The 23,613-nt window shown below is 47.0% G+C and overlaps 1 protein-coding gene across 3 annotated transcripts in view; it reads right to left on the bottom strand.

The window, feature by feature from the left end:
• LOC111248314 (uncharacterized) overlaps positions 1 to 21,789 on the bottom strand; it is a 66,400-nt gene extending 44,611 nt beyond the window's left edge. For 2 of the 3 annotated variants that reach the window (XM_086985547.1, XM_022800440.2), the window contains exon 1: positions 19,310 to 21,789. The gene's annotated coding sequence lies outside the window, so the exon portion shown is untranslated. The remainder of the gene's footprint in view (positions 1 to 19,309) is intronic. The other variant, XM_086985548.1, reaches the window with a different exon arrangement.
• Positions 21,790 to 23,613: the final 1,824 nt, after the last annotated feature.

The following is a 23,613-nucleotide window of genomic DNA, read 5'->3' as shown; positions in this document are numbered from 1 at the left end:
TAGAGAAATCTGATTAACACAGTAATCCATTAGCGTTACTCTCTCGTCGTGTTAGTCTTGTCGATCCGACCCAATCCGATAAACATCGAAAAAGCAGCGAAAGGTAGCGCCAGCGACAGTAATAAACACGCCGTTATTGGATCGTCCTGTCTTATATCAATGTGTTTTGGGTATGTAAAATGGTTCTTGCCCACTCTCTAGTCCCTCGTTCTAACCCCCTTCCGCCCGCAGTCAACGCTATCCAGTCGGCCTGCTATTTTCGTCCTAGCAGCAGAAGTGTTTGTCTCCTTTCGCCAGACAGAATCGCAGTACGACGAAACAAAAGCAAGTCAACAAGTTAACCGCGATGGGTCGTCTATCCTGCTCGCTCGCTCGCTCGCTGGTTCCCCAACCGTCGGTTACTTCTATACGCCTGCTAATACTATCATATGCATAAATATGTATAGTAAGCTAGTCTTCTGCCATTATTATCGCAACGACGACGCTGCCGGTTACTGCCATCTGAGCCATCGCCACACAGTTAGCGGCTGACAATCGGCTAACTACCTCGTCCATCTAGACGGCGGCGAACGGCTGGCTTCTGCTCGAGATGGCAGCAGTAGTTGTAGCGACAGAGTCGGTGCAGTGGCCGATACCGGCGATGCTGGGTCTAGTGCTTGTAACTCTACTGCTGATAGTCAGCAGGCGAAACAGTGGCGGCAAAGCCGAACGACGAAACAACAAAGCAAACGTAGCACACAAGCGCCAGTAGCAGCAATACGAACAGCTGTAGACCACAGAGCACTCGTGCGTGTATGTTTTGAGTGTCGCGTCGCTACGGCCGCTACCGGCTCCTGCACTAGTGCTATCTTCCGTGGGCCGCGCAGGCTGTGCGCGGTCAACCGCGACCATAGCCACCATCTTCTCGCCTCTCCTTGTCGCCTGCAGCGCGTGATATCGATAGGCCCTTATCGCTGTTGTTGTCCCGACGCTGTCGACAACGACACTGCCGCCACCTCGACTGCAGCAACGACGGCAGGCAGAGCGCACGGCCACTTTCCATTGATGTCGATTATGATGATGATACTGGTGTCCCCCTATTGGCACTGAGATCAGCAGCGGCGGCAGCCATGACGATAACAATAGAAAAAGCGCTATTGTCAAACATTACCGATACAGCGAATCACAAATGCGCGAAGGTGAGAGAATGAATATCCAGAAGTTGGTACGCAGTAATTCTGAATAGTAGGGACAAGGATTAACTGTGTATAAAGCACGCCAACATCATCATTATCACTGTCGTTTTCACAGACGTCGCGGTGTAACGTCGACGTAACGTGAAATGACTGCACGCGTTAGCTGCCTCAGTTCCTCGACAGATGCTCGACATTCATTCGTGGAAATTATGGATTTCTCACGATAATTCGAAGTTAGGCAGTCGGGCATTATCTCGTGTACTATAGTTACCCGGACGAGGCAGCAGAGCAGGTCCTACACAAGGAATGATGCATAATAATAAAGCTACAGGGGTATGACTGATTAAGATGGGTAGTGTATGTTCATTATCTTATCCGGTACAATTATCCAACAGCTTGATCTAAAAGATCGTGGATCCTTCATATAAATCAGTATAGTACGCACGCACGCACGCACTCAGTAAACATGTCTTCATATACAGTTTTTGTAGTGGCAGCGGCACGCTTCATATTTGACGGCAGCCCAAGATAGACAGATGGGCGAATTATAACCTGGGCGGTCGACCGGTAATCGCATAAAACGAGAGGAACGAAGACGCTATTGTGTCGCGCCAGTCTTTTCCGTGGTTGCGTTTTCCTCAAGCAATTCAAATAGTCACACACTAACACACGCGCAAGCATAGAAATATCAATGAGAGCCTGGGCATCTGGTCGTTGTCGGTATTCGCTCATTGGCCAATCTTCCGTCCCGGCAACTACTGCGTCGTCCTATTGCTGTTACTACGACACTAGTTAGAAAGAAACAGACGATGCTACTCTAACTAATGGAACCTTCTTGCCCTGCTATTGCTACTTGTGGCATATAGAATAGATATATGATACATGTAGGAAGGGCAAGGGGGCGACGGAGACGACAAGGAAATGAACGCATCTTCCCACTCGGACGTTTCGGTCATCTCCTCCTAATTTATCGAAAGAGATTGATACCTTGAGAATATCAGGCCACATAGCGTTGGCTGCCGCCCTGTAATAGGGCCAACACGGGGACTGCCATCATCGACACTTTCCATCCATTCGTTCATTTTATCTTAATGCAGAAGCGAGTGATGATCCTCTATGATATCGACCTGTTCGGCTTCCAGAAAGAAACGCAAAGCATCAGAAACGCCAAGATGCTAACAAGCGAGCGATCCAATGTGTGTATGGGTCACATCAGTTCCTGTTGAACGGTGTCGCTACAACCTGTCGCCAGTGACAACGGTATTAGCCAGTTGAGAGGTTATAAATGGCGCGAAAGCCCCTGAAGTAGTCGCCTCAAACATGACGCGATCGTTACGCTTCTTTCTAGCTAGATTTTTGCTAACGTTACCTTCGCAAAGATCGTGGCTCGCTCTAGGTCTATATATCCAGCACACACGAGTAAAAAAAACAGCCAAAATAACTTTACGAGGCAATTACCTGTACTGAATGCTACGACTGGACGTGTTTAAATACATAGTAGTGTGAATTTAATCCTGTTATATCGTAATAACAATAGGTGAATTAGTGAATAGACTCGGTAGTCTGGTAACAATTGCTGCTGTTTACCTCACGGACAATAACTAAGCCCTTGTGAAGGCCGTGTTGCCTATAGCGATAATGGCACCCCCCGTTAACTGCAATGTATAATAGTAGTACGTGATAGTTTTGCCCTAATTTCGCGAGTGAGGTGTCCCGTTATCTGGCGCTCGCCTTGAAAAAGGCGTTTTTCTTCGATGAGAAGGTTAAGTATTCCTGTTTCCAAGACAGAACGTTCGTCAAACATGATCTCTTTGACAGCCAAAATTGCGCTGCTTTCAAACTTGCAGAAGGTCGAACCGGCCGAAGGAGATAAATAGCAACGTCGTAGAGCGTGGCGTCAGTCTTGTAGCTGCCGATACGCGCTCCATTCTTAACCCAACAACGGTGCCGAGTGCTGTGCTGCATTAGTATTTGCTGTGACCGCAACGAGCTGACGATTACAGTTACCGAAAAAAAGCTAAAACGACAGCTCCAGCAGCAGCGAAGGAGGCAGCGCGCTCTAGCACCAACAACATCCGCTCTTCCGTCGCCGTTACCGCTGCTCGTGCTGCTATTGCAGCAGCGGCCGTCGCCATCGGCAGTGGCTACGAGGGTTTCAACTGTTGCGGCACCGCCAGCGGTTTCGTTATACAGTGGCAGGAGTTGGGTCGTCGACAGCTGCCGCTGGCAATGAGGGTCACTCTACGCTGCGTTATCCGAAGGATGACCGAGCGGCCCAAGACGATGTCGACGAGAACCGGCCACGGCTATCATCAGACAGATCGAGCAATGAGACAGCGACGACCATCAGCCAGAAGACGAGGTTCCTTCCCGGCCCAAGAAAAAGAAGAAAAATCTTCCATAGCAGAAAGCGAACCGCACAAACCGAAACGGCAGCGAGACGCAGTCCAGCAGAAGAGGCGGTCGGTCGACCAACACAACATCAACATCTCAAGCAGGTCTGTGCCATAGCTCGTTTGGCCCGCCAATCTGCTGTTCTGCAGTGGGGTTCAATTGTATATGGCCGACAGGAACTGAGATGAACAATGGAAGGCAACACGCCGGAGATGCGTTAGACGGGGGGAGAGGTGAAGGGACACGTAGCTACTATGCAATAACACACTGACATAACAGATCACAGCTTTCAGTTTCACTCTCGGTAATCGCAGCGGTACTGCCCGTCCGTCGCCTCCGTCATCGTCGCAGAGGTGATGAAGATTCGACGAACGTGAGACTACGGATGCAGACTGTAAATGACCGGCCAAATCGTCGGACTTTCAAAGCAGATCATCATAATCAACATCGCCGCCGCTACCGACCTTAGATGACCGTTGTCATTATTATCATCACCATCAGCAGCACAAACGTGGACAATAGCATTGACGTCGTCATTGTGATGCGATTCAACTGTTAAACTGTATAGAAGTATAATAGTGTCGATAAAAAGTGTTCATCACAAAAATGGTCACATTTTTTCCAGCGGCCTCTAGGACCATCTTTTTTTGTCTTTTCTTTTGTGTTCGATAATTGAAAACACTAACGTGGACGCCTTGGTTCGTTGTACATGATTCATTAATATCATCACGCAAGGGTACCGAATGCGCCACTGATTGAAAGATTGAGCAAATTCTGATGTGCTTTTGCGATTGCTGTTAATTCCTGCAAAAGACTTGAGTACATAAAAGTTGAATGCCACACGCCTTTCATCACCTTATTCACACTCACAATACTCCAGACCAACTGACGCTTTGTGCTGATATTATGGTCTATTCCCTACATGCTCAAAAGGCTTGCTGGCTGTAACAAACATGTGCAAAGACGCCGGTACATTTTAGTGTACACATAAATGATGTGTATATATATTCGCCTTCAGCTGGGTCTACCAAATCCGTAACACGGTGCCAGTGAACGATATCAACTTATCAGCGTGTTGGAGTCTTTTGGCACCACTTACTGCGCATCAATCAAATAGGCCGACAAGCAGACAATGTTAAAGACAGGCCAAGGCAGTGTCCCAAAGGGTCGCCTATTCGGATGGCTAAAAACACGGTCGATGGGAACTTTGCCTTTGTAGATAAATAGCAAGACGGTACATGTCGATAACATAGCAGAAATGCTAAATTAAATTTCGAGATAGGAACCGTAGTTAATACGAGACACTCCAAATAATATATATTTTCAGTATAAATGCAGCTGTGCAACGGACAAATTCAAGTTCTACATAAGACTCTAACGCGCATCACATGTGTTATCAACAGATGTTTCCTTATTAGAATTATTGCTTTAACGCTGAACAACAAACAACAGTCCTCATAACTAAACAACAAGGATGTCGTTAGAGTGCACAGATAATTAGGATCAAGGTTATAAGGTTACTCTTAGCTCTGAATTTGCTTCTTAGATTTTGTGCCAACTAATTAGAAGGCACTGCTCCTGAAAAATTATTATAAGTTATTCGTTTGTGGACCCATGCAATATGTTGTGTGAAATACTGGCCATTTAATTGCGTCTACCTATAACGCGGATCCAGCACCTACTTAACTTCCGGCTGTCTCGATTGCAATATCTCATAAGAAATGACTAGCATATTAAATAACCGACTAACTTAAGATAACACCAAAAAACAACGTCGCGTCAGCTGCCCTCTATGGGACCACACCGGCAAAGCTCTATTGCGGCTTGACAAACGTTGCTCGCTTGGCCACGCTTACCCTTAAGCTATGGACAAAAAAATAACGTACCTTTTTATCATCTATGGATCATTCTTTTATTGTTTTATGCATATCTATGTAAAAGTTTACGACTGTTACCTGAGAGCGAGTCTCAAACACCGAACAATACCTGTGCGAGAGTTTAACGCAGTCCAGTAAAAAACCGTGGTCTTTAACTTCGCATAGCATAAAATACGCAATTCGTATAGCGTTTGCGCGCAAAGTGGATGACCCAACACTATTCAGGTGGTTTTGGAAATTCTCAGTCCCGCAGTGAGATTCATCTCAATTCAATGAAATATAGCACAAGAAATACTCGCCAAACTGCTGTCGTTGGGCGGACGCCAGGTCCGACTTTAGACAAGCATTAATAACCCGTACTACCCCCCTCCCCCCTCCTCCTCCTCCTCCTCCTCCTCCGTCCCTCCCCCTTTCCCCCAAAAAACCAACAGCGGTTAATTTGTGCATCTGCCTCTTACCATCTCGTAATGACTTTTAGTTCAGAAGGAACGTATCGTCGTGCTGTTACTGCTGTGTTAGTGCGATGTTGTTAAATCAGTTCTCTATTCTACCAGGGTAGTTGCAGGATACGTTCGGGCTAATAGCCTGAACAACTAGAACGATGTAGTTCCCTGCATCAATTTAGTAGCTCAGTTGCAACCAACTTAGTTGCCTATTGCTATTGTGTAGGAACAACCGGTCACACTAAAACGGCTAGACGTCACCCTCTGTGTTGATGTGGCCCTACAAATGCCGGAAAAAGCCGTTTTACATAAACGTAAAGCTTGTTATTTTGTCCCGCCGACATATATATATGGGGGAGGGGGAGGGGGGGGGGAATGGGGGGGTAACATTAATGTCTGGGTTCAAAATAAACCGAGATTATTGCGGCAGAGCAACTCGAATATTGTGTAGGAGGTACTTAGTCCACTGGAAACTTAAGCATTTCAGTGATCAAACTGGAATGGTACAATCGTGGAAGCTAATTAACACTGGGCGCCGAGCTGGATAAAAGGCAAGCGCTTGGATCGAGTCTGTCTTACCAAAGGAACCCTGTATTTAAGTGATGATAAAAGATTTCGAACGAATAAAACTGTAGAATGACGTTCCGAAGTTCATTGAATCTTAGCGGGCAGCCAGAAACGCGAAGCTTGTCGTGCTTTCAGTTCTACGAAGAAGCTAAGGTCGCCCCTTAATTACTTTCGACTAATCTCATTAATCAGCTCTAACTATTGTGTCTCCTATTATCTAGTGTGATGACAGTGGTGATGATGATGATGATGAACAATGTCTATGTTGTTGTTTTTGCCATCATATATAGCGCGACCTACTAGGTAACAGGTCACTAGGTGCAGACTGTCAGGCACTAAACAGGCAGATACGCTAATACAAACATAGCCACGCACCGGGTCGCACAGCTTTCAATGGCGAAGACTTATCAGCAATAGCAGCAGAAGACAGCGTTCTAGGACTAACGACGGTAGCAGTTACCATACAGGGAGGGAGAATGACATGCAGTCTAAATAGCCATAAGCGGGTAGTGACCTCGACTGGCCGATCTGCGTTGGCCTGACTTCGCGACTGACTGTAATGACTTAGCCAGCGGCCACTTGTCCCGTAGTCAGCCAACATCGTTGTTACCGTGTCGATACGCTATTCACGTACGGTGAGTTAACAGCTACGACTGTTGCGCGCGCGCGCGCGCGCACGCTACCGGTAACCGTAACAACAGTTTTCAAGCCGTGAAAGCAGCGCTGGTTACGACGAGACCAGCCTGATTACTACCTGACCAGGCCGTGTTGGCGGTAACAGAAATGTCGTCGAAGCCAGTCGGAGACAGCAACAAGAAGATGGTCACAGTCGCACGTGTCTATCGAGCAGCAACAGTGAACGAGAGAAGAGACGGAGCCATGCGGCGAGAAAGGAGCAGGCTTTTATCTAGCTGGATAGCACTACTTCGAACTGTGTAATAACGGGTGATAAGCGTATAATTGTTTGTCTGCTCTGTGTAGTTGGATTGTGGGCGACGACAACGGCGAGATTGCGACCCCAGTTCACGCCAGGCAGCAACAAACGTAGACGAGCGATGGTGGCGCACAGCGGACGCATGACGCATCGCCTCTGAATACGAGGCTAATAGCTTTTTCGTCGCTTCTCAACCAGGGCCAGATTAGCTGCCCGCACCGGTAATTATATACGCGCGCGCACACACACGGCGTCATACAGACGGACACAACAAAGGCGTCCCTGGTATGGCTGGCGCGTTGCCTCCGTGACGCTGCTGTTGCTCAATTCGTAGGTGAGCGGCAGTCAGTCAATGGTACAGAGCAGCAGCGAAAGAGGCATCCATGCAGGACCTACACACAATGACCCATGAAAACACGAACTCACAGGCCAGCACACAGAAAACTTTTGTCGTAGGAACCAGCGGCAGCCCCACTGGCTGATTCCCAACTCACAGCTGAACACAGTAACGCTAATGCGCCAACGTCACGGTAGCGACCTCGGCAGCAACCTCAGCGGCTATCGGTAACGAATCCCTAGGTTACAAGGGAGCCATCAAACGACAAAATGAGTCAAAGTCAGATTTGATTTCGGTATTTTGAGATGCCAGTTTGATAGCGGAATAAGCAGCAGAAGATTATCTAAGTTGCACTTACTCGAACCACCACGAGGACGCAACGCAGTTAACCTATTAGACATGACGACTGTATTATGATGGCGTATGTATAACAGCCGATCCGGCTAACAGTATAACAATCAAATTAACCCTTTCTCTTTTTTGGTGACTATAGCCATCCCCATGAAGGCAGCATTTCTGAAGGCCAAACTTAGTCCACGCCATTGTGAGTGACTGTTCGAATCAGTACTCAACGGAAGCGCAATTTTTCACTCCTTAAACGTTCTGGCATGCCTAACTAAAGTTTAAATTCGAAATACTATTGCCGCTAACAGACTATTTGCCCTTGTGCTTCTCATTTAGCGGGTAGAAAAAATTTAGTTTCGATCTGTTGTGCACCTTTTAGACCAGCGTGTTTCTTCAATGCTTAACGTTTCCGTCACCCATTTGCAGCGACCGTGGCAAGCCCGCATGAAGCCCGAGTCGACGATTGGCGTGAAACAGCAGCCACAGTAGACAGGATTGCTCAATGAAGATCTTTCACGCAATTGGCTCATCTTTTGTATGAACCGCCGGATTCTATGCCGGATTCAGCTAGCGAAGCACTAACAGAACAGCAAACGAAAACTAGAAGGTCTGCTGCTAGTGCGGCGCTCGGAACACCCTGACACAGTAGCACTCTACAGAGAACAACATGGATATTATTCGACCATTGGTGGAACGGGATGGCCGCGCCATCGTCATAACACAATAGTCTGAAAAAGGCCTGTTGAGGAGCGACCAAACACCTGCAGTAAGCAGCACGAAAGCATCCACTCTGCAAATCAGCAGCTGAACGCAGGAGCACGCCTGCGTTCTTCAGAACAGCACGGAACAGAACAAAGCCTCGAACTTCGCACATCATTCGTTAGTTTATCTCGTTGGAAGTTGCGTCATCACTACGCCCATATCCATGCTACGTTCGATGCTCTTTCTAGCAGCTGTCTATAGAGTAATGACAGGTAATTGCCTCCTCGAATAACAGAGTCGAATTATACTCTAGCTCCTGTCTGTAATGGATTATTATTTACAACGTAACGGAGATATTAATTATAATAACAATCAAGTAAGTTTTGTATTAGGCTAGTAAGACAGATGTAAGACAGCCGTATTAACAATGAAGTACCAAATACACCTACAAGGCGTTCACGCTTTCACTTGAACTAATTGCCCTATTCTAAAATAGCTACACTTTAGTTTTTCTGCTGGTTCATAGAAATGCGTCTACAATTAGATCATTTCAATGAATTGTGATGAAAAAAAATCAGTAATTATTACTCCTGTTATTTCAACACATGCGCTGGGTTCTGAATAAACACCCGTCAAACATGTACACTGCTTTATCTCTCTCTCTCTCTCTCTCTCTCTCTCTCTCTCTCTCTCTCTCTCTCTCTGGCTTTATCCGCCTATGACAGCGGCAGTGAACGCGGCAAAATTCAAAGCATGTCTTTTCTGGCGTTGTGACCAATTGCCCTGAGAACTGGCTAGTATAATATATACGAATCATTCCAGTAGGATTATTACCGGCATATTGTCTGTATTCAGCTCTACCGCAATAAACCCCCTACCCCCACCCCGTTCTATTCTTACAGCGTAAACGGGACATATGCAACAATTGCACGCAGCAAAGATAGAACAGATGTATCATTTCTGATAACAACAGTAAATATAATAAGAACAATAATATGTGTCACTATAATACGTAAACAGCAGGAGTAGTGGCGGCGGCAGCAACGTTTGCAATAACTATTCCTCATCAAAAATGCAGAAAAACAAACATCTATTACCTAACAGATGTCTATTGTTGTACGTTTATAGCGGGTCGTTTTATGTTATTACTATGCCGTGTTAGACAATATTCAATTCTGACTTTCTACTTATTACTGTTTATTGTGAGCGCAGCATGCATATGACGACCCGGCTGGGCGCGGCCGTTCAAACCTGTTTGTACGTGTGTTCATGCAGGTCCTGCTAATTTAGCCGGTGAGAGGAATGAAAGCGGAGGCAGTAGCAGGGACGAAATTCATTATGAAAAAGGAAGCCAGAGGTAGCAGCCTATTGAGATCATCATCGTCGTCATTGTCGTCACTCGACTCGTGACAATCGAACTCGCATTCATGTTGCTTTGCGAAGCCACCTACATTCGGACATGGCGAAATACATCATTGGGGTATGTTGCGCATGGTAACACTTTCGGGCATCGCCGCCAAATGACGCACGCCAGCGACGATGATGGCAACGAAGAGTTATCATATATTGAAATTCCGGGTGCAACAGGCTGTCGAGCGTCACATAGTGCCTTGTCGCACTGTTGCTGTCGAAACGAAACGGAGTCAATGGCACATGGTGTTTACATGTAGCGTAACGAAGGGCAACATTACTATAAAACGTAGCACTGCCACACGACAGCTGTAGGCAACCGAGAACTTCTATCAGGTTTTTAACCTTTGAAGTGAATAGGCACCACATCTGATTGTACGAACTGTTAGCACCACTGCCAAACACTTTTGGCGGCTAAAGTTAACCCTCTGCTCCGCTGGGGACTCACAAGTTCGACAAAACGACTTTAGAGTTCGTCAAATGGACCCTATGTGATCGTTTTCTAATAAACAAGTTTTAGGCCGTTAGTTGAATATAGTACAGAAGAGTGCACGTACAAAGTGGGGGAAAAAAATTAAGAAAATCAAATCGAACGTTACGCGCTAAGCTTGTAGTGAGTTAAGTGCTTATAGCATAAAAATTCAAACGGAAATGACCGTAATATCATCACCATTACATTACTCTAGCATAAAAATCAAAGCAAGATCCGCAGGACAAGGCTAACAGCGTAAGGCCAACAATGCATCTGCAAGTTGGTTCCGCTCCGAAATCAGGCTCCAGAACGTTGCGGCGCTGGCTAAGTTTCTTGTCCACCATGTCAAACTAATGCTGATTTCTTACCAACAACAAAAGCCACTAAAGTACCAGAAACCTGAAATCCTCCTATGATGAGGTTCCTTTATTATACTTAGTAGTTTTCCACCTATGCGCCTACCTGTGTATCATTAATTAATAACCGAGAGTTATTTTAACCCTTGGTATGGCGGTCAGTCCCGAAAGTTCTACAAGGCGGAAAGAGAGCGCGAATCTACGTTCAACATTTTGTCGCCCACATAATTATCTATTGTATTTTTAGCCTTAATTTCACGTATGTTTGAAATAGCACGCTGAGAATAATTAACACGGGAAGGCACCACTGAACTGCTACGATTTTCGGCGTTCTCAACACCAGGGTTAGCAGACAGCGCGGCTCCCTTTTTAATTTGATTCACTTTGAAATTATGATAGTTTAATTTACTTTACTAATATAAGATACTAATAATTGTCTGTAATTAAAAAAAAAAAACACCTCGCATTACTGGACATCATTAAGCTTACTAAAGACAAATGCAAGCGCACCTTTTCGTGGGCTCTATCTCGATCTTGCGTGTCCTCTATGAAACAATTTAGGACGATAGAAATGCTGAACGTCGTAACCATCACTACGAATTACTGGCTTGAATTAAAAATAATAAGTTACAGTGTTATCCATTAGGATAACATTCATTAGTAAGTAAGTAAGTCCATGTTTTGCATTGATAAATCACGGGATAGCTAGGCCAATTTAGCCTAACGTCTTGTAAACACCACAAATCACCGCAATGATTAGGTAAAATTGGCAAAATGATAAAAAATCACCACTTCAATCAACGTAGCAGGGAAGATAGTAATAGCAAATCGTTATATAGAGCAACACTAATAATTACTAGTGGCGTTTGTAGCGTAGTAAAAAATCATTATCGAACGAACTAATTATAACACACATATCTGTAGCAAATCGATTTTCAACACTATACGGTGAAAAAACACGTTTAGATAATAATTATCTAACTTAGCAATTTCCCTTGCCTACCGTTGTTCTATTCGTCTAGGAATAAAGTTATTAGAGCTTATAAAAATTTCTAAAACTACTTTCAGTAATCAAGTGTGTTTATTGTTTAATCTGCAATAATCAACCAAAGCTTTCTCTGCAAAAGATATTATCCTCTATTTGGGGTTGAACATAATAGTTAGTCACGTATTCCTGCCAATTGGCACAAAACAGATCTGCGTAATTGATAAGTTACGTTTTATTATAGGGGCTCGCCTGGCGGAAAATTTGCAGCACGTAAGCAAAGTTGAATGTTCACGGAAATTTTAACTTTTCCGAAGAAGACCGGAGAAACGAATTCGGGTCTTCGAGTTGTTAGCAATTTCACATCCGTTTTAGTTTGCCATTCTACCGGAACGACTATATTAGACATTACCATGATGTTTCCGCATAGACCCGCTTTCTAGGACGCTATTTCCCGTCCACACAAAATGCTTTAATTGTACACCACTACTTGACAAACTTTCTACATAACAATGAAATGTTTTTACACGGCTGAGACGGGAACTGTGGACACATCAGGTTATAGCACAAGCATGTTAGAGCCTGATAGTAATAACCAACGAAAGAATATTAATATTCATACTTATTATAGAAGCCAAACGATCTGCAATCAAGTTCGTCAAATCTAGTGGCTCAGACCTGTCTAGGCTGCCCCTGTGAAACGTAACTCGTACGCACATAGAGATATCTCCCAGCTGAGTTTATTTTGCAGATACTATCTGATAATCCATCTATGTTTTTCAGTTTGCTAATTTGAGTAGATCTTCTTTTTTCTTGGGACTTTTTTTTGAGTGCTAGAAAATTTCGTCTTTTACATGAAGACAAGTGCTAGCAATCACGTTTACGTTTACGAGTTTACGTTGGACTACAGACGACGATTGACTTTCTACTTTTACTGATCGCGCTATGCAGCACGCGCCAGTCGACCGAATGCCTTATCGACAAAAACTACTAAAAGATACTTGTCGAATTGATCTCTAACAGTGAATACAGATAAGCCCTGAAACAATATGCCTACACAATGTTAAGAGGGATACAGACACCCGTAGTGAGCCAAGGATTATCAGGTAAATTTTAACAGAGTTGTTGGAAGACTTCCTACATGCGTTTGTCTCGTTGTGCTATCAGAGTATAGTTTACGACATGACAAAGGAGTCCACTTTGGTAGCACTTGTCAGCCTTGCTAGCATCCATAGTTAGAGTACAAGAGCTCAGCGATAGTCCACAGCTCTTCTAAACTACAAGATCTGCACCAGCACAAATTAAGTTGCGAAATGTACGTACATGTAGAAAAACGAGTCCAAACAAGGTTTGATACTTGTTTTTTTTTCTTAATTTTACCACAGTCTCCATGCTGCCATCCCGCGTGTATTACGAACTATCAACACTCTGCACCGAACTATAAGGGTGCATTGACTAATAAAACTGACAGGCGGAATACTCTTAGACAATGCCCTACTACTGATCTCGACCTTCGTTTACACTATTTCATGCACTTATTTGCTCAACATCCAATTTAGTCATCTACTCCGGAAATACCTTCGTTCGTAAAGCCACACGCGCAGTCAGATACAGATAAGTAAATAACATGCATGTACATATTCACACGGTGCGTATGGGTTACGTCTGCGGTATGGAAATTGGTTAATTTTTCAACGACAATCTCTATAACAGTATTACTACCGCGTTTATTTCCTCCTAGCCTCCGGCTTAGTAATCCCGCCCGCTCTGGGCCGAGCGGCATAAACCGAATTGAGCAACGCGAGCGTCTCCTGACACCGCCGATATCTGACTAACTGCCGCTACTTCCTAACGCTATTGGAACATCGTGAACCAGAGTGGCCAGACGAGCAGGGAAAACACCAGCTGCGGCGTCGCATCGCGTCTAGCCTCTGCCTTTTCTATGAGGGCTTGGCTGGCAACGCCGCCTTAGATTGGAAACAGCAACGGTGACGATGCGCCAGCGCAATCGCCGTTACCATCACAACGATGTACCGGCAACAACAGCGGGCACCGCTGTCATAACGCTTTACAGGTCGAGCAAGTGACACCGAGTCATCCAGGATGACGCAGTCTTCTATTGGTAAGCAATGCCAGCCGCAAGCAACAGTTGTTACCTTGGGTTATTTTATCAGGATTCAGCAGCAATGCCACCTGCTAGCGAAACCTGACCGCCAAAACTGTATACATATAAATGTACAGATGTTGTTTGGCTGGATTATTTTAGGTCGAGGCTAGTACGATCGAGCTGAGCAATAGGGGACGTAGTAATGTACAGCATACGAGGGTACCTTTCTAATCTTTCTAGTTTTTTTTAGTTGCAAACTGATGACCTGTCGGTCATTTTAGATGCTATCCAACAACGCCCCACGACAAGTTGGATACACGTGGCTTTCATGTCTGTGCCTGTGTCTGTAAACATGCTTCTCTGTGATATCGGTGTATCCACATCTGATCCTCCTTTTATAGTCACTAAGTACATAGTAGCAGTAGTAGTAGTAGTAGTAGTATCAAACGGGCATTGCTTCCTTGCCTGTTCGTCCACTCTGCATTGGGCAGCATCCTGAGCTGGTCTCACTCCGTCTGAGGCCAGCCACCCCAACCCATCCCCCTATGCTCGGTGACAACGCCGAATCTTCCTTATCTTTACAGGGCTGTTCGTCCGTCAGCGTACACAATTTATCGCTTGCCCTTTCCACAGGGGGTCAAGCCCTTACCACTTGCGTGGGAAAGGGTGTCACGAGTGTGGCGGCGGTGGCGGAACGACGACCAATGTCGAGCGTCACCCATCGGCCGAACAGCCAAAACAACAACATGCACCGCTGTTGCAGTCGGCAAAAATGCGGGAAGACAAAGAGCGCGAGAAAGTACTTTCCACGTATTATTTTTGCCCTTCCGTTTAGAATCCTTGTGTCAGGACTGTGAACAATTGATATCGCGGAAATCGGAAATGATAACTGGAGTCAATTACCGCACCAGTGCCTATCAGCGATAACTATCAACGACCACGCAAATCAATAACGTTACATATTTGTTTTGCTGATGAAAAATCAAAAGCCTAGATCGGTTAGACGCAACGAATAATAAGAAAGAAAAGAGTATCCCGGCGGAAGAGAAAAAAGTGAGTTAGCATGCTGTCACATATTTCAGTGTCAAGCATACTGTCATATATTACACAGAAGCTCAACTTGAAGCTTGTTCTTTGCAGACCGAAATAAAATGGATATTAAACATATTCCATATAAATATAGGCCTTCTTGTTTGACCTCTAACCTTTCTTCATCGATACATGATTGTAAGCGTCGAGCCTTACTCAAAACGTACACATTTGAGCTTCTACGAAATAGAGTAAAATATAAGTTCTAACGATAACGATAGTCAACTACAGAATATAGATAGCTTTTTGCTATGGCACATGTCACTGAACGGTAAACTGTTTCATATCTCTGACTGATACACGACGTTCGTCAATGACATGCGTATCTACCGTATATTCCCCATGTAATAGTACTGTGGAACTGTTTTTGAGTCTGGAGACCAACATTTCTTAGGGATCCGCCGACAAAAATGACAACTGTTGTAGTACTAACGTGCATAACGATTTTAGGACAAAAACCCAGCAACGATATCTCGGGACATTGGCCACGAAACACGAACAAAAATGACGATATGATAAGGAATACTGATAATGATTATCTGACGGGTATTTTCCTAGTTATTAGGTGCGACCGAAAACATTAATATGAACTACTTAAACTTCGCAATCACAATAGAAACCCCCGAAGTTTCTATTATGGCAGACCACAATTGGAGGTTTGCTTAGCCAGTCGCATAGCGCCGTCAAAAGACATGTGCATGTGCATGCAAATAACGTTAGTTGCAAACAAGTTACCCAAAGAACAAGACGTGGGAAAGTCTGCAATCATTATTTAATTCATGTAGCGTAAAAGGTGACCAAAATTGCATATCTGAACATGCATCGAATCGATTGTTTAGTATGATGATTGCAGCTGCACGAGCAGCAGGATTCGCCATTGAGGAACGAGTATAGTATGAATACAGCCGTGCCATAATCATGCATCTCGGCAGGCAGATAAATAGGTCCGAGGACACTAAGTGGTCCTGCAACTGGCGGTGGTGTCAGATGGGCATGTCAATGGTGATGATCGTGATAATGCTTAGATGCTCAAAGTGGATAGGGGATCAGCCCAATGCCCCGAGCCCCGCCAGCTCTGAGACATCGGCGGTGTTGTTAGTATACCCACTAGTAATAACTCGTCGTCGTTGCTTATAGGCTCGCTTCTTGAATAGGTGAACGCAGGTATGCAACGATGGTTAAAGGCATCGTAATGTAGTGCGCTATTATCGCTGAGCAGTGTATCCATCTATCGATGTGGGCGCGGGAATTGACTAAAATACAGCTGTACACCTTCAAGTTGATTCCCAGCACACGCCACACAAGCCCTAGGCACGTCTGTCTGCCCGTTCTGTCAGCAAAGCGGACGCTATCTAGCAGCCACAACTATAAGTACCACTTGTGAGTGCTGTTGCTCCATTGCCGGCGTCCACCCGCTCGCTATCGATGTGCGATCTATGCAGGGTCACCTATCCGAGACGTCCTAATGGCCTGCGCGCCCGGTTCTACGGTCTGTTTTCTCTTTCGGTACGAGGCGATCAACACCAACTCTTCGTGCTCGATGGTCCTTTTCTCTTGCCGGACAGTCATGGCCAGTCAGCTCTCGATCGAGAGGAAGACAAGAATGACAACTCTGTACTCCGTGTATGATGACCACTGTCCTTGCTCAGTCAGTCGGCTGGGCTGGTGTACTTCTCTGCTGATGGTCCTATCGGCAACTCAGTTCAGTTCGATTTCGGTTACTCTTCTCTACCTTTTGCTGCCTGGTGCCTTTCCTCTTCTCTCATTATTGGGCCGATTGGCTCACTGTGTAATGGTACCCTTTGCAGCACGACGAAGACCGCCACGGAAACGATACACCATCGGAACAGAGTTGCTTTCTGCAGCAGCAGCAGCAGCAGCAGCAGTAGTAGCACTAAAGGCCGGCAGTCCCCATTATAGCGCAGAAGGTAACGTTTGCCTGCTGAACTTTAGGACACGTGGTGGTCGAGGTTTGAATCCGGGCACTTCGTTTCGTATTGGAAGCCAGCCGTCTGAAGTAGTGCCTAACGGCGGTGCCGGACGTAAAAGTCGAAACGTTTATTTTTAGCGAAAGCCAACAAGGCCGGCATACAGACGCACATTCCACCGCTGCTTTTGCTGCTGTAGATAACTGGTGCAGCGCGAGCGATGACAACGTGAGATGGTCGGTCGGTCACTCGCTCGCTCGCTCGGACCGACGGAAAAACGGAAAAAGCGGACGAAGCAGCGGCCCTCAAGCGATGATAGTGGCATCGGCGGCGGCGGCGGCAGCAGCAGCAGCAGCAGCAGCAGCAGCAGCGACACTACCAGCGAAGACGAGCAAGCCACTCAAGCGAGGCGATGGTAGCAGCCGAAGGCAAGGCAGGGGCGCACCCTGGTGGCGATCGAGGAAAACCTGTGAGACAGACAGACGGACACTCCTTTCGCGGTTATAGCAGCAGCGACGGCGGCGGTAGCGGCAGCAGAAGTCACAAGGGTCGGTGTTTTCCGCAAGGCGACGAGAAACGAGCAATATCAGTTGCTGCTGCCTGCGCTATTAATTCGTAAAGAAATTATATCTAAATAGGTTGTATGTATGTACAGAGTGAGCTGGCTGTGTTTGTCTGACCGCTAAACTTGGTACAGATCAACTGTTACAGTCTCAGTAGTGACTGGCCAGCAGCGCGGAATAGAGACGCAGGTGATCGCAGAATCATCCCACTAAGAGCAGTTTAGAGCGGCTGAGATATTGTCGTCGTACAGATATGTAGATCTAAACAAATATAACGGAATCATGGAAGAAAGGGCGATATTTTCCTAGTAAAATAGTATTTTTCTATAAATCATATCTGTTTAATGACTATTGTTACTGCAATGTGTACAGCGATGATGGCATGTACATGACCTAAACGTAACCAGCTGGGTACGACTATATCTAAGTAACTGGAACTGCTGTTGTTCATATTTGTGACAAGATTTAGTAGTGAATGGCCAGTTATGCAACTGTCTCAGCCGGAATTAAGCCGAAAAAACAAGCAATTCACACATGCGCATAGGCACTGAAGCTGAATGAAAAGGAGCTAGTTATACTATCTGCACAGCAAACAAAAAAACACACAGACCGATGATTACTCGATCGATCGGCAGATTTCATTCTCTTTTAGCAGCCATAGGTGTACCCTGACACAAACACAGACACATGCACAGAGGCAGGCACAGCATACGACGGATCCAAACCCGTCGCTATAGTGCAGTCACTGTTCCTTTGGTCGCATGGCGCTATCGTTATCTCGTAACCCGTATACTCCCTGATACTCTCGCAGTTATCGATAATTTGAGCCGAAGCAACGCATCCATCAGACGCCACAAAACACTCATCAAACGTTTTTGAGTAACATCTAATTACCACTGGAAACACTATATTAGTTATAGACGAGTCGCAGCTTCTATGGCTGGTCAGTAGCATCAAGCCGAGCCCAGTCTGGCGCCAGCAAACAGCCGAATGGTCTCGCGAGGTTACAGCGGCCGTTGTTGCTGTGAGTGGCTGACTGGTCCGCTCACTGCTGGGTTGTTGACTAATGTTTGAAGCTCCTATGTTGAACGCCTGCCCGCAGCGATTGGGCCCATCGTCGCACGACGCACATTGAACGAGCGTGCCACAGTAGCGGCCCAATCAAACATGGCTGGACAAAAGCGGTCAGCTAGATGCATTATTATAATCATCAATAGCACCAGCACCAGCATGATCGTCTCGTCTAATTGGTTTGTTGATTAACGTAGTGCCGCTAGTCATAACCATCGACACGCCACAAGTCGACACAGCTCCCAGCCGAGAACAGACGGCGAAGCGGACCCGCTCTCGCATGGCCCGACGACGACGATGTCACAGTCAACGGAATAAGGGAACCAGTTGCCCCCAGACACGGGGAAACTATGTTTTCGACAAACAATTGGGAAGACGTTTTGTTGTGAGACTGGTGACCCGCTAAGAGAAATGCACACGTTGCATTCCACCTTATTTACACTGTAATGAAACATGCTAATTGCAGCTCGCCCGCTCACATAAACACCCTATGCGATTCCACTATCGTTGTGCTATGGCACCGTTTCGGCACGTGAAAGACTAAAGATACTCACGTCATGATTTTTCAAATATTCCAAAGCTTTGTTATTGACAGTGGTTGGACTATGTTCATGTTAATCTGTTGTTATTATTATTGTTGTTGTTCTTCTCGTAGCTACAGTAGAAGTGTCACGAAACGCTGTTTGTTGTAAAAGGGTCGTATCCAACAGTTAAAAGTCCGGCATTCGCGGGTTGTCCAAAGAACCGAAGAAAATTCAATGACAACGACGACTACAAAAACAACAACAACAACAATAACAGCAGCAGCAGCAGCGGCGGCGACGGCGGTGGCGACAGCGACGACGACGACAACAGCGGCGGCGGCGGCGGCCGCGGCAGCAGCAGCAGCAGCAGCAGCAACAACAACAACAACAACAACGGCCGCAATGGCCAGCGGTTACTGTCGCGACTAGAAACCGACCACCCCCACTGAAAACATCAACAGCATTCACTCAGCACGGAAACACAGTAGCGATACAGATAGGTACACGCACACCCCAACCACGAGCTTCTAGAAATGGTGACGTTACAGCGGCGGCGGCGACGGCGGCGGCGGCAGCGGCGGTGGCGGCAGCGGGGCAGCGACAGAGCCGCTGCTGTGGTTCATTGTTTCAACACATAAATCCAGCGGTCCACGGTAACGGCAGTCCGCGAACTGATTGTTAACTGGTAGTAGTAGTAGTAGTAGTAGTAGTAGTTGTTGTTGTGAATGATATCTGTTGGTCCATTTATCGCAGCGCTTCGTCTTATCTCTGTTCGTAGTTTTAACGACGCAATCGGCGTGATATAGCTTGCCGTTGCTGATGGCAGTTCGAATGTATGGGGGCAGGGCCAGGCACGTTATTTGCTTAGCCGGCCTTCTCCGAGCGCCAGCACAGGCATCAGTGCTGAGAAATAGCGCTTGCAGTGATTAGTAACGGTAGCGGTAATTGATGAATGCCGGCTCGTAGAAATCGAAGGCTTAGTCAATAACCGATAGCTAAGTTAAGTAACTGTCTCCTCTAGCAAATTAGCCGAACAACGCTAGTAGGCGTTTATATATTATTGCCAGAGGTTTCTACACGGCACTGGCCGTTTGGTGGAAGCTTTCTAGCAACACGAATCAACCTGTGGCTATGTCCACTATTTTTTCACAGATTACATTATTTTGCTTTATAGCAGTAATCATCCTCTCGTTTCTAGCTCGATCACTTGCCCCATACACTTTTTGCCATATGAGCATACATGTGTCCGGACGAACGTGAGTTATATCCCTCTACTACCTCTAACGTCTACTTTGCGGCTGAGTTCGCTTCAGCTGACTGTGATCGATCCGCAGCATTGGCGATCTCACATTTTCGCATCGGTCTGTTGTGTTCCGCACATTTAGAACACATACGTACGGGGCATGGTCACGGGACTCTCGTGGTGGATCGGCTGTTCGCCGTTTCTAAAGGCAGCCTATCTGCACCCCCATCAGCAGTAATAACATAACCATCATCAACATGGTCGTTCCCCCTCCACCTATATATATATGTATGTGTGTATATATAGTGAACTTCGTCGGCATGGCCAAGGCTGAACCGCTGCTGGTACCAGTACTTATTGCATTAACATCACTGCTTTTACCATGACCACAAATAACCAGGATGCAGACGATGATAATGAGACAATTTTATCTCTGCTGTCTGGGTTATTTTCTATGAACACACGTATTTCGCATTTCCTAAATCGATCTGCTTGGTTGGATTCTGATTTGGTTCATTGAACGGTGGCAAAGCACGCGTGCGAAACGCGTACGCATTCGACGATAGCGTACATTGTACACTAGTAGTTAGCCTATCCTGCACGCAGCGATCACAACACTGGATCGAAATAGTCGAAAGCTTAAAACCGACCAGAGTCGCTGCGTTATGCTGTGCCGTGCTGCGCTGTGCCGATGGCGATGCTGTTGCAGCCGTTCGACTTCTATCACTTCACCAAAGAAACTATACGATACTTCACTGGACACACACGCACACACGTTATCGTACCAACAGCCAGTCTTACTTCTCTTCCTTCTTCTTCGTTGTTGATAATAGCTAGCTACTGAGGAGCGTGGTGGCTGTGTACCCTTGAGCTGCTTTGAGAGTTCGCCTCTTTCTGTGGCCGTCTATCTATTGACTCGTTCGTTCGTTCGCTCGCTCGCTCGCTCGCTCGCTCGTCAGCTGCTATCGCTGCTGTTGCAATTGCAGTTCGTACGACGGCTGGCTCCTCTTCTCAGTTGCGGTCGCTGCTGCTGCTGCTGCTGCTGCTGCTGTTTGTTGATGGTGGGACGTGACGGCGCAGCGACTTGTTCCAGAAATCGTACTAACAGTAGAAGGCAATTCGGCTTGCGCGGGTGTCAGTCAGCCAGTCGCCGTCGTCGCACTTGGCGACGTTGTTTTAGCAGTTGGTCGTTTGTCACTATTTCTGCCGCTAGTGTTGTTCAACGCAGCGGCGCGGTTGTGCCTCTTGGCTGGCTCACTCTATGGCTGTCTGTGTATTGTCATGTCGTCGCAGTTTGGCCGCCGCCGCGACCGTCGCTGCTGCTGCCCATAGCTGTTCGCTGCTGGCCGTTCCTGGCTCGTGACGGCGGGCGCCAGTTCGACCATAGGCTGGCGAGCGTGCCCTTTCCTCGCGCCGCAAGCCAACATCGGCTACTCGGTCAGCATCAGCCATCCACAGCCTACTTCTCTCCCCCAGTCGGCCGATGACGAACGTTGATTGGCTGAAGGGATGCGCAAGAAGCTGCTCATCGCGGCCCACAGCAAGCGACTGTTCGGCCGAAAACTGTGTGGAGTGGCAGCAAAATCGACCTTTCGGCTGGCGCTCAGCTCGACGGCCTCAAGTGGGCGGAGTCAGCCGCACTTAGATAGGCTAAACAACAGATACGGCCTATTAACTGCTGCGCAGCAATGGCTCGGTACCGAACCAGCACGGGCTCCTCTGTGCTAATACTACTGGTGCTGCCCGCCGCCGCCACAGCTGCCGCCGCCGCCGCCGCCACGATACGATACTCTCATATGGATACGCGCATACGGTCACACGCGCACTTGCCACCTTTCTTCCCTTCTCCCTCTCACTCTCTGCCGATGCTGTCGCGCGGCGGCGACGGCTGCTTGAATAGCGACCGCTGCCATCACGATCGAATGGCTAGACAACGAGGCAAAGTGGCCATGGTCATGGGTGGGCAGCCGCTGGCAATGGTGGGCGCCCTGTGCCCACCACCATACTGGTGGGACCTACTCGGGACAACCACAACATGGCGCAGGCGCGGTCTACTGCTGCTGCTGCGGTTGTGATAGTGATCGAAGGAGTAGCAGCGGCGGCGGTGGAGGCTTTGGCAGCGGCGCCGCCATCGGTGGAAGCAGTCGGTGATCGGAAGGCGCTTGATGCGCGAGACCAAGCCCGCGCTACCGCTACGGCTAAGATCATTCGGTGCTTTGCTGAACAGGCGCAGCCGCGGCGGGGCCGTGGCGGCAAACGGCCCTTCTCGTGTGCTGGCGTGAGCTTGCTGCTGCTGCCGCCGGACACCACGAGGAGGGAATGAGACACGGTGCCCCACACACGTTCAAGTGTCAGGTGGTCAAAAAGCTGTTATAGTAGACACGACGGCCAGCAGGCAGTAAGTGGCAGCACAGCGGTATGGAAAAGAGATGATTTCTGGGGGCGGGGCCAAGGCAAGCTCTCGCAGGTATTTTCATTTCCAACCGAAAGGGATTTTCAGTGGGATCCGTTAACGGCAAAATCGACTGCGTAATAGATATTTGTTAGCAAGTAATGCAGACGTTCAGCGTAAATACGTGTAAGCCATATATGTATCGGGCCAACAGCCACGCATACCGCTAATGCGTCAATTATATGATCACCATCAATCAAATAAGATAAGCCATTAATCAAGTAGGCCAAATGCTGTACACTCTATTGTATCGTGGCTGCGCGTGAAGACATACGGCAGCAGTAGATCGACGTACATGCTCGAAGGTGGACACGCGTATGAGATGCTTGCACGTGTTGCGCAATATCTGATCAATATTGGACATGTTGTAGCGTAAACGAGCCAATTTATCGAGTTGGTCCTCTTAGGGACTACTGAGAAGCCATCTGCCACGCCGCTCAATCGGTGGAATTCAACCTTACGCACTGGCATCAACATTCTTGAGGAATGACCAACCTTTCATTTTGAGTGACGTATACTGCAAGCGTAATTAAATAGCTTACAGATGGCCCATTTGGTTCGGGTTGGGCTACCGGAGACACGTCTGCTCTACGGGACGCTAAGTTTGAAGCGAAGCTTATCGGTTAAACTAGCCAACAG

The sequence above is a fragment of the Varroa destructor genome, unplaced genomic scaffold (genome assembly GCF_002443255.2).
Source record: "Varroa destructor unplaced genomic scaffold, Vdes_3.0 BEIS01000003.1, whole genome shotgun sequence".
NCBI lineage: Eukaryota > Metazoa > Arthropoda > Arachnida > Mesostigmata > Varroidae > Varroa > Varroa destructor.
This window is presented reverse-complemented; position numbering and strand designations above follow the sequence as displayed.